This window comes from Setaria italica, chromosome III (genome assembly GCF_000263155.2).
Source record: "Setaria italica strain Yugu1 chromosome III, Setaria_italica_v2.0, whole genome shotgun sequence".
NCBI lineage: Eukaryota > Viridiplantae > Streptophyta > Magnoliopsida > Poales > Poaceae > Setaria > Setaria italica.
In genome coordinates this window covers 38,951,624-38,961,264 of record NC_028452.1, presented here as the reverse complement: position 1 = coordinate 38,961,264, position 9,641 = coordinate 38,951,624, and positions in this window count along the sequence as shown.

The window sequence follows — 9,641 nt, the reverse complement described above, 5'->3', positions numbered from 1 at the left end:
CTTAGCTGCAACCTGCCCATCCACACCCTCCGACTTGATCGCGAGGCTAGATTGCATCATCAACACTATTGCCGAGTGCATAGATCTCTCTGAGGTGGTGCTATGCTCAACTAGGTCAGTGCAGGGTCCTTCCCTCATCCCCTTTGGTTTGAGGAACTCGGCTACTGTGTTCTCCGCGAATCTCACACAGTCCTTCTAGATCCAATCTGGAGACCCACCCGCACACGCCCAGTTTCCGGACTGTGGCGAGTTCAAGGTCCCCTACATCGTCCTGGTGCTGAATCCCTATGGAAGCGATGATGAGAGCAACTCCTCCACACCAGATCGTGAAGCCTTCATGGTCTCTGCTGACGAGCCACCCAGGGATGGCAAAACCTCTTCTCAGGAAGCAGGTCGTAATGCCGGGAACCAGAACTGTGCGGAACGGCACCAACAAGAGCAGGCCAACGACCAGCAACAACCTACTGCTAACGCGGAGGCAGCAGGCGATCAGTGCTAACCACCACATGCCAACAATGGCGACAACACCGACCAGAATGGAGCCCGAGCTAGATGTAGGTGCCCTGCGCGCCCACAATCTACAAGCTGACCTCAAGGAGGCCAGCCACAATGTCTTCACCGACTAACCTGGGGGTTGCTAGGCTAACCTGGCTAACCCCAGGCTAACCTGGGGGCTGCCTTCACCGACTTGGAAAATCTTCCAAACTCGGAGCCAATCCGGCGGATCCGGGCGCGACTCCACGTCACCAACACCTAGACCGAAGAGCAGGCCCACAGCTGGTCCGCTTACTCTTGGTCCACAGCTACCCAGCACTCTCGGAGCCGATCCGAGCATAGTAGATCCGACCACCGCCGAGGGACCACGACAACTGCGCGGGAGGTCGGCTAGAGCTCGTCCGGGAAGAAGAGGTAGAGCAACCTGCCAACTCACCAACCAACAATGATAATCATGACAACCGATGCCGCGACAGGAGAGGTGATGCTGAGGATCATGGCAGACAAGGTCAGCAACGTGATCTCCGTGAAGAGTTGTATGACCTCCACGACTACCACGACCTCCGCCCGACCTCAACAACCATCACCAAGAGTGGGAAGAGGCCAAGCTCTACCGCCACGCTGAGTTCAACCACGACTACATCACTCCTAGACTCAACTGCGACGCAGAATGCGAGGACCGCTGGTGCTAGGAAGACAAGATGCGTTGCCGCGCCGGCTACGACTGCATGTACGGCGCCCCTAAAGATGCCTACACACCTCCTAGGCATGAAAACAGCAGACGCCCTAGGGCTCCGCCCATTGTATAGAACCTCGAGGATGATGATGACACGGCGATCAATGGCTTTAGTGCCTTCACTCCCCGCCTTAGGGAGATGGATTAGCCGGCCTCCTTCAAGCTAGCCATCAACAAAAACTACGATGGTCGCTCCAACCCCACCATCTGGCTCAAGACGTACAATACCGTGATGAAAGCCACCCATGGCACCTACGACCAGATGGTCGCCTACTTATTGGTGGTGATGGGTCCCATCCCGCTCCCATGGCTGGAGAACCTCCCTCCAAAAAACATCGACAGTTGGGGTCAGCTCCCTAGAGCTTTCACCTAGAATTACCAGGCTACCTATAGCCGACCTGGCAACACGGAGAAACTTGGTCTAGTCCACTAGAGCAAGAACGAAACTATCCGAAAGTACGCCAATTGCTTCTTCGAGAACCGCAACAAGCTGGCCGGCGTCGAGGACCGCGACATCATCATGTACTTTTGCTCCAGCTTGATGAACTGCACCATGTTCTGCAAGTTGTATGAGGCTGCCCCCAAGACAGTCGGGCAGATGATGGACGTTGTCAACACCCAGGCAGACATAGAGGAGGCGGCGACATTACAGTTCCAGGGTGGCAAGCATCACCACAACGACAACTATGACTAGTCAACCCATCATAAACACCAAGCACGACTGGAGTCCCGACTTTGGAAAAGGGCCCTCGAGGTCCTCACTGCTGAAGGCGACCCCACCAGGCTGACCACCTTCCTCCGGGAAAAGTTTGATGACACCCTCAATGCTCCGTACCCCTTCTACAAGGACGAACATCATAATCTTCGGGACTGCACAGTCCTCAAGAAAGAACTTAGCGCCCCGATGGAGTACAAGCGACCCCGCCGCAACAACAACCAAAGGGACGACAACCGTCGTGACTACCGCCATCGCGATGACCGCAATGACCGCGACGACCGCTACCACGACGACCGCGACCACCGCTGTGATGATCGCCACCATGATGACCGCGATGACCGTGACAACCGCCGACGCGATGATCGTGATGACCAACACCGAGAGTAGTGCCGCAATCAGCCTAACCCAGATGCCCACCAGCCCAGTGCCGACCAAAACAGAGAATTCCAACGACCAGATCATCAGGTCAACATCATTATGGGAGGCCAGAATGCTTTCCGTAGGAACCTCAAGCAGAAGCGGCACCAACGAGAGGTGCACTTTGTCTCCATACGACTAGTCCAGTACCTGCGCTGGTCAGAGCAACCCATAACCTTCTCCAGGGAAGATCACTAGGTCCACATTCTAGAATCCGAGTCCTACCCGTTGGTGGTCTGCCCAACCATAGACCGGGCCCTACTCCCTAAGGTGTTGATCGACGGTGGCAGCAGCCTCAACATCATCTTCACCGAGACCTTTAAGTGCGTGGACTTCAACTTCGAGCGGCTCCAGTCCTTTGAAGAACCCTTCTACGGCATCGTCCCCGGCAAAGGATCCTATTCGATTGGTCAACTTGTTTTGCTGGTCATCTTTGGCACGCACGTCAACTACCGCACGGAGTACCTCACATTTGAGGTGGCCAACTTCAATACTTCCTACCATGCCATCCTTGGCAGACCCATGCTGGCGAGGTTTATAGCAATCCCACACCACACCTACCTCGTCCTCAAAATGCTAGCTCCAAATGGTATCCTCTCCGTCTACGGCGACGTCGAGACATCATACAAGTGCGACATGGAGGCGGTGCAGCTCGCTGAAGCACTGGACTACTCAGCCAAGGCCACCACCATGCTCACCGAGGCCCAGAAGGTAGATAAAGAGCAGCTCATGATCCTAGAAATGGAGCCAACATCCACGACACTGCAGCCCGACCCCAAGGTCAAGAAGAGCTGCCTCGGCCTAGAAGACCCAACCATGATGGTCCTCATAGGGTCCGACCTCTCCAAGAAATAGGAACTCGCGCTTACCAGTTTTCACTAGGAAAACTCGAACATATTCGCGTGGAAGCCATCCGATATGCCCAGTGTCCCGTGGGAGCTGGCTGAGCACTCCTTGGACTTGAGCAAGACAGTAAGACCGGTCAAGCAAAAGCTTCGCTGCTTCGCCTAAGATCACAAGGAGGCCATTAGGGTAGAACTTAATACGCTCTTAGCCACCGGATTCATCCGCGAATGTAAGCATCCCAACTGGTTAGCCAATCCAGTCCTTGTAAAAAAGAAAACCGGTGAATGGAGAATGTGTATCGATTACACCGACCTCAACATGCACTACCCTATAGACCCCTTCCCTCTTCCGCGCATCGACCAATTCGTAGACTCTACAGCTAGAAGCATCCTGCTTTGCTTCCTTGACTATTACTCAGGCTATCACCAGATCGCCCTTAATCCAGCCGACCAAGACAAGATGGCGTTCATAACACCCTTCGGCATCTACTGCTACGACACCATGACCTTTGGGTTGAAAAATGCTGGTGCCACCTACCAGAAGGCAATCTAGGGTTGCCTCATGATGCAGCTGCACAAGAACGTTGAGGCCTACGTCGATAATGTAGTTGTCAAGATCAAAGATGAGGAGAGCTTCATAGCCGACCTCACAGAAACATTCAACAGCCTCTGGGCCTATCGCTGGAAACTCAACCCACGCAAATGTGTCTTTGGTGTCCCGTCTGGAAAGCTCCTAAGCTTTATGGTCAGCCAGCGCGGCATCGAAGCCAATCCCATCAAGGTGGATGCAATCAGAAATATGGCGAAACCATCCAACAAGAAAGACATCATGAAACTTACTGGAATGATGGCGGCCCTCAGTCGCTTCATTAGCAAACTCGGAGAAAAGGGTCTTCTCTTCTTCAAGCTGCTCAAAAAGATGGACAAGTTCGAGTGGAATGACGAGGCCAACAAGGCACTCGAAGAGCTCAAAGCTTTCCTTACCCCCCCCACCCCCGTCATGATGGCCTCGACTGACCAACGACACACATTGTCAGCACCGTGCTAGTTGTGGAGCTTGAAGAGCCTAGCCATGCCCACATGGTGCAACGTCCGGTGTACTACGTTAGTGAAGTCTTCAGCGACTCCAAGATCCGCTACACACAAGTTCAGAAATTGCTCTACGCAGTTCTAATCTCGTCAAGAAATCTGCGCCACTACTTTTGGCCACACAAAATTCGCGTGGTATCCTCATACCCCATCGACAAAATTCTCCACAAGGATGTCAATGGTCAAGTTGTCAAGTAGTGTGTGGAGCTCGGTGAGTTCGAGCTTGATTTCTACCTGCGTCATGCGATCAAGTTGTAGATCCTAGCTGACTTCATGGCTGAGTGGACAGAGATCTAGAAGCCGCCCTCCCTGGAGAGGCCAAAACACTAAACTATGTACTTTGATGGCGCCCTCAACCTCGAAGGAGATGGCGCAGGGGTCCTATTCATATCCCCCCAAAGGTGAGCAGCTCAAGTACATGCTCCAGATCGACTACAAGGCTACCAACAACGGCACCGAGTACGAAGCTCTCATCCACGACCTCTGCATTATCGTTTTCCTAGGGATCAAGCGCATCCTTGCATGTGGCGACTCCAAGGTCATCATCGAGAAGGTCAACAATAACTGGGACTACACCAAGGAGTCCATGGATGCTTACTGTGCAGAAATCTGCAAACTTGAGGCTCACTTCGATGGTCTTGAGTTCCACCATGTCCCTAAGGACCACAACGTCGTCGCCGATGTCCTATCCAAGCTCAGCTCCAAGCGTGCATAGGTTCCGGCCAGTGTCTTCATACAAGATCTTCAAAAACCATCCATCAAGGTTCTGGACCCGGACCAAGTTAACCGTAGCGTTGAGGCTCCGGTCGTCCTAGCTCCTACTGACATCATGATGATTAAGGTAGAAGAAGACTAGCGTGCCTCGTTTATAGCCTTGATCACCGACCAAATGGCACCAGAGGACAACATAGAATATGAAAAATTAGCTCGGCGGAGTGCAAACTACATTGTCATCAGTAAGGAGCTCTACAGAAAAGCCGCATCTATAGGCATCTTGATGAAGTGCATTATGCACAGCGAGGGCTTCAACCTCCTTCACGAGATCCACTCGGGAACATGAGAGAACCACACCGCCTCGGGCACTTTGGTTGGCAAGGCCTTCTGCTCTGGTTTCTACTAGCCAACGGCGGTAGCTGATGCAAAGGAGTTCGTTCAGAGGTGCAAAGGATGTCAATTTTTCTCCAAGCAGCAATATCTACCGACCCAAGCTCTACGTACCATCCCACCATCATGGACCTTTGCATGCTGAGAGCTGGATATGGTCAAAACCTTCAAGACCGCTCCGAGCAGCTACACCCACATCTTCGTGGCAGTTGACAAATTCACCAAGTGGATTGAGGTCAAGGATGTCACCAGCATCGAGTTGGGTAAAGCCGCTCAGTTCATGGAGGAAATCACACACCGCTTTGGAGTGCCAAACAGAATCATCACTGACCTTGGAAAGCAGTTCACAGGCTCTGAGTTCTGGGACTTCTGCCAAGACAACCTCATCGATGTATACTACTCCTCAGTAGCGCACCCACGCTGCAATGGTAAGATCGAATGTGTGAATGGGATCGTCCTCCAGTCCCTCAAGTCTCTGAGGTTCTTTGCGTATCTACTGCTTTACTGTTCCTATGTTCAAGTTGTTCATGATGCTCGGAGACTGTCCGACGGACCACTCTCTCTTAAGCTCGAGGGCTTCCCCCAAGCACTGACCTCCAGGTCTCGCATCCTTCTCCTCCCCCTTTCAAGGCAATACGACTAACTCATGTGGTCAGCTTTCTAGCCCGCGAAACCTAGACAACCTTGCGTTTACCCCTTCTACAAGCTCGAGATCCGCTCTCAGCAGGACGTGGTCAGGCAAGGCTAGGCGCTTAGCGGCTACAGGCCTCAGCTACCCGTTGTCCTGTCGTATACACCAAGGGAGGGATGGAGCCTCTTTTTCTCTCCACATACGATTAAGTCAATTACATCACATACCCTGCCTTATAGTTTTATATACCACCGAGTTTTATCTTACAGGTCCAAGTCATTAATAATGTTCTCAGCCACATCATGGTACTGGTCGGCCAGCTCTGGAAGCAAATCAGCATTGAAGTCGGTCGCGACTCCAGCACGCTCTAAGGGGAGCCACGGGAAGTGTGTCGCCAATAGTGCGAAGCTGTTCTTAATGAACTCCACCGCGGTGTTCTTCAACAACACCTTCAGCCGACCAAGTGCGGCCTTGAGGCGATCAAGAAGCGGTGTTGGCGCAGCCGGGTCGGTCTTTGGTTGGACCATGTCCATCACATAGCCGGTGGCATTGCGAAGATCCTCCAGCTCCACTTTCCAGCCCTGCAATCACATGTTGGTCATGCTGAAGATTACGCACAATAGCCTCTAAGCAACGCTCAGTTTCCTTGTGTGCGTCGGCTTCATAGGTTAGCTTCTGTGATACGGCATACTCACGATGAACCACCACATCATGCTCTCGCTGAAGGCATGCATTGGAATCCTCGCCCTCCTTGAGGTGCCGCTTGAACCTTTGCTCCTTCACCGTGGCATCTGCTAATTCAAACAAGTCTACATCAACACCAAGATCTCAAGGACAAACACGATTCAACAAGTCAGCATAACATACCTCTCAAGTGCGAAGTGAGAACTTCTTTCTCCAAGACATGGTCCAAGTCTTTCTGCAGGATTTGGTCAGCATGCTTTGCGGCGTCCTCTATGGCATTCTTGAGGTTGGCCTCAAGTCACTCCGCCTTCAGGCGATAGTGCTCGGCTTGGTGGATCGCGTCCGCTCTCCTCTCTACGCGCTCAGCCAGACCCTGCATACATCTTAACAATCAAAGCTCAGCAAAGAAACTGGATTTCAGATATAAGGCCTCTGGGTTGGTTGGCACACTTATAATTAACAGCTCGAAAATCTCTGATGATGAGTACCGTAGCCTTTCCAGATCTTTCTTGTCCTGTGCTGCATCCCTGGCAAGGTCGAACCAGGGGAGGTTCAAAGTGTCAGGATCTTCTCCACCTTGCACGCTAATATCACCATCCCCGGAAGACCTCTCCGGCAGCAGATGATCACTGGGAAACTCCTCCTAGTGAGGCTCGGCTCTGGCCCCCTCATCAACCACCTCCTCGACCCTAGAGTCGACCATAGTGGTGCCCGCAGCCCCAGAGACCACTGGAGTTGGCACAGCTTCTCTAGCACGACCTTCTTTATCTTCTCCGGCCTTCGGAGGCGGCGGCTATTCCACGGTGCGGCCGCTTATCCCCTTGGTTTGGGCCGAGCAGCTAGTCAGCTGTGCATCAACCTCATCGTCTACACGGCGGTCCTGCATTATCAGTGCGAAAAATAAACTCAGCAAGACAGGCGGCAACAATAACCACAAGATAGACAGTATAAGCAGACCACACTTACATGATGCTCTTCTTCTTAACCCAAAACTTTGGGCCCAAGGGCGCTGGCGGCGCTGACGCATCTCCGCTAGACCCCGCGAATATTCACCTTCAATGCCTCCTTGACACACTCTATGTCGGCCTTTGTCTTCTTCATGGGTGGGCTCGGCGTGTCGGACTCCTCGTCCACCTTGCTGGTCGACCTCGCCGCGAAGGTTGCACTAGGGGCAGCCTTCTCCTTCTCCTTCCCCTTCTTGCCGGCCATCTTCTTTCTTTTACCGCTCAGCTTCTGAGTCTGGGAGGCAGGCAGCTTCGTCACAACTTGTCATGTCTGGCGTCCCACTGGCTCGGAGCCCCAGGCCTAGCCGACCTCTTCCGACATGCTCTCGTCCGACCCGATGGAGGAGTCAGACTCCCACTCAAGGCCGGCAGGCGGCTCGTTGGTCTCATCGGTCGGGTGGACCTCGGGTCGCTGCTGCTCGGCCCCTCTAGGAAGTGGCGCTGGGCAAAAGAATACAAATTCATCATCCTGGTCAATCCACAAGCTCAATCAGAAACAACTCAATAGCACACAAAGTACAGCAAATCAATGTTGTTGAAGATCATACAAGGTTGGATGGCGGCCTCTTCAGAGAATAAGCCTTGGGGAGCTCTTATTTCTAATAACGCCCCCAAAGAACTCGGACACCCGGTTGACAATTTCATCCTTGGGCACCTTTCGCTGGACCTCCCGAGTCCTGTTTCCCTGTGTACTCATACGCTGGGTGCACTCAGTGCTTGATTGGCTGCATCAATCTCGTCCAAAAGTTGATGCTGACAGCCTCGGCTGTGAGTCCTCGCGCTTTCAACTCGGGGATCTTTGCCAACAATTGCTTGATTTGCACCTGTTCTTCCGAGGTCGGCTGGTTCGACTACTCTGGCATGACCACTGGCCCGAATCTAGTATGTGATAGGAGCTCGGGCTGTTGCTTGGTGACTGTGAACCAATCTTTGTGCCAGCCCTTATTGGAATCCTTCAACTAGAGGTCGAAGTACTCCTGGATTTTCTTCAGCCGCAGAGAAAAACCACAACCCCCAATCACTCGTGGCTGCTTCCCCTTGGTTGACACAGGCTTCAATTGATACAAGTACTTCCATAGATCAAAATGTGGGGGATGCCCAAATATGCCTCACACAAATGAATAAACACGCAATATCCAAAATTGAGTTGGGGTTCAAATGTACCACCTCGATCTTGTAGTAGTGCAGAAGACCTCGATAGAAGTCTCCACATGGGATCCCAAACCTGCCCTCGAAGAACGACGTGAAGAACACCATCTTCGTCTTGTCCTCCGTCAAGAAATCTTGGCTGACGGTCAGTTTCCAATCCAACCGCGCTTTGGGCTCGAGGAGGCCTGGGTTGACGAGCGCCTGGATGCGCTCCTCGGTCATCACGGACTTCACCTAGACCGTGGATGGATCTGGAATGTTTGCTTCCATCATTTCTTCAGTTTCTAAGCCTTGCAATTTGGATCTGATGGACTCTAGGGTTTTGATGCGCATACGGCAGCGCGGCAGTTGGGGCGGCAGCGGCAATGTGCGCGTGAACAGATTAGGAATCATGGCGGCGCAGCCTAGGGTTCGCGGGCGCGGTGGCAATACGCTCAGTGGACTATGGCAGCTGCATTGTGAGTGTTATAGATAGAAATGAAGAAGCTTTGTTCCCCTTGCGCTTTTGAGGGTTGTGACGGTGTAACCTAGTGACAGAATTTGCAGGCTTCCCATTATTGCGGCACACGTGCCGGACGGAATCTGCGCATTTTCCGTTATCACGGCACGTGCGGGACAGTTCGTGGGTTTTCCGTTGCACTCATCCTCGGGGCCTGGGCGTCTATTTCAGGTCGGCGTGCCTCCGTGGCTCCACCAGTCCTCGTCCTTGGGGGCTGGGCGCCTATTTTAGGTTGGCGTGCCTCTGGGACTCCGCCGGTCCTCATCCTTA